Raw genomic sequence first — 2,890 nt, 5'->3', positions numbered from 1 at the left:
GGATGGTCTCGATCTCCTGACCTCGTGATCCGCCCGTCTCGGCCTCCCAAAGTGCTGGGATTACAGGCTTGAGCCACCGCGCCCGGCGACTTTTTTAATTTAAATAACACCTTGCACTGCTGGTCATAAACCCCCGGAAACTCCTTCACCCTTTGTCAAGGCGGCGGGCGGGTGAAACTTCCCCGGCGTTATTGCAATACCCAGCATTCCTTCCCACTGGCTAGCTGGTTTAAAAGAGTCGGTTGAGATATCACTCACATACCGTACTATTTATGCTGCGTGTTTTTATTCAGTCACTCGCGGGCTTTGGAATTTGTTTTTAGTTTTATGTATTATTTATTTATATTGAGACGCTGTCTGTTGCTCACGCTGGAGTGCAGCGGCGCTATCTCGGCTCAGAGCAGCCTCCGCCTCCTGGGTTCGAGTGATTCTCCTGCCTCAGCCTCCGGAATAGCCGGGAGGACAGGCCTGCGCCAGCAGGCCCAGCTAATTTTTGCGTTTCTGGTAGAGACGGGGGTTCACCCTGTTGGCCAGGCCAGTCTTGAACTCTTGACCTCAGGTGATCCACCCACCTGGATCTGGGATTGGGGGCGTGAGCCTCCGCCCCAGCCGGCTTTGAAATTTAATCTCAGTTCTCATTAGTGCTCAGGGAAGTCACATTTGTGTCTGTACCCCGCGTATATTGTATAAGTTAGTTTTACACGTACCATGTGGTTTAAACGTGTAAGAGTCTTCCCGTGACAGCAGGGTGTGCGTGGCGGGCGTCTCACACCCAAGTGGTCCGTCAGACCCGCTTTTCACACTCACTTCCAGGAGTCTGGAACTAGTGGCCTAAACCTCAAGTTGAACCGAAGCGTCCTGCTTGAAGGGGGAGGGAGACCCACTTGCTGTTGATATTTTAGTTGAAATTTTTTCTCTCGGATCACATCAACTTTGAACGCCTTCAGAGTTTTTGACCTCTGTCTTCCAGGTTTTGACATTTTGCCTGTAAGTGGATAAGGGTGAGGCTGGTTTCTTTAAAATGCTCTTAACCTGCAGACCCTGAGAGTGAGATCAGCCTCGTGCAGTATTTGCTTTAGACGGTGGGAGGTCCGTGTCTGCTGGTTGCGGAGTCAATTAGGTGATGAGCTCGCACGTGGCTGGATGAAGACGCTCTTCTGCCTTGCGAGCGGGGCCCTGGCTCTCCTGCGGGGGGGCTGCGGTGAGGATGCACCTGTGTGTCCACCTCCAGGAGGCTGAGCCCCTTCACCAGAGTCTGCGTTGTTTCAGCAGGACTGTTTATTTTTAACAAGTCAGTTTTTGGGAAACCGTGAATTCTGTTTACAGAAGTTTGCTTCATTGTACAGAAAATGGGTTTCCACGTTTTTCGGGAGCGAGGACAGACATTGTGTGAAACGCGTGTTGTCTGAGGGGTGATGGAGGAATTACAGGCTTATTTTGGGGTATTTGTGGGGGCGGTGTTGAGAGAGAAGGGGGTGTTTCCTGGCTGCTTTCACTCCCCGCATGAGCGTGGGCTCTGTCAGCTTCCCCCAGTTGGACACCCTCAGGAGGGTTGTCAGGGAGCATCCGTGTTGGGGCCACTGGACGTGTCTGGGTGCTTCCGCCCCGGGACGCTGCAGGCTGGGCAGCACGGTGCTGTTTCAGGGGTCCCGCGGAAGGGGGGTCCCGCGGCAGGCACAGCCTTCCGCGGCTAACGTAGACGGCACCCACGAGCCTCTGGGGGGTTCTCCTGAACTTGCTCTTCCGAATGTGCAGACGTCCCGCCTGGGCTTCTGTTCCTGCAAACCCCCTGGCAGATGCTTCCTGCCCGGCTGGTGAACCCAGGCTCCTCCTCCTCCCTGTCACTGCCCGCTTCCCAGTCACCGGCATCCTTGCCAAACCAAACCGGGAGGGGGGGACCGCCGACCTTGGGAGGGGAACAGCATGCGTTCACGCCGTGGGTCCCGGGAGGCACCTGTGTGACGATGGCGTGCTACACGTACTCTCGCCGTGGGTCCGGGAGCCCCGTGTGACCATAGCGTGTTACACGGTACATGCTCTCACTGTAGAACCCAGCGTGTATCTGGAGCGTGGCCGTGCAGCTGCCGGGCCGAGCTCTTCTTGCTGGAGCCTCTCTGCCTGCACCTGTGCCCAGGGATTCTCGGGCCTTCTGTCCCCGGGCAACAGCAGGACAGCTCAGACCTTGTTCCCAGCCCAGGACAGCTGTGCCGCCCCAGCCTGGCCCTCCCGGCCTGGGGAGTGACTCTCCCGCTCCCCACACACTGGTTCAGCACAGATGCTCCTCTTTACCTGTCCTGGTGACACAGACCCTGTCCGGCGTCCCCACCGGGTCCTTCGGGCGGACGCACAGACCCTGCACAGCACCATCCACGGCCGAAAGCGCCGTCGCCAACGCGGCAGCCCCGCGGTGGTTGGAGCCGACCTCGGCGTGGTGCCAGCCTGGGCTCTGCGCATCCCTGACGCACCTGCTGCTCTCACCGCCAGAGCACGTGCCGTTCGCCTCCGGGGGCCCGTGGTCGCCAGAACCCTGGCAGCCTTTGGTTTGGCCGGGATGCCACCCCCTGGGCAGTGGCAGGGAGAAGGTAGAGCTTGGGTTCCCCACCTGGCAGGGAGCCGCAGCGAGGGGGGTTCACAGGAAACAGAAGCCGGGGTGGGAACGTCCACACAGAAGACCAAGCTCAGGAGGATCCACCAGGGGGCTCGTGGACGCAGGGAGGGCGCCCGATCCTCCCCTCGCTGTGGTGCCCGGCGTCCACCGTCACGCCTTGGCTGGCGGACAGAACGACCCCCACGTCGCCCAGCCCAGCCTTCCGAGCTCCGTGGAGACTCAGACCGCGCTGCAGCGTGGGTGCAGGTGCCAGCGCCCGGGCTGCAGGTGTGGGTGCAGGGC

This window comes from Colobus angolensis, unplaced genomic scaffold, assembly GCF_000951035.1.
Source record: "Colobus angolensis palliatus isolate OR3802 unplaced genomic scaffold, Cang.pa_1.0 Scaffold223, whole genome shotgun sequence".
In the NCBI taxonomy this organism is placed as follows: Eukaryota; Metazoa; Chordata; class Mammalia; order Primates; family Cercopithecidae; genus Colobus; species Colobus angolensis.
Note: the sequence above shows the minus strand (reverse complement) of the source record.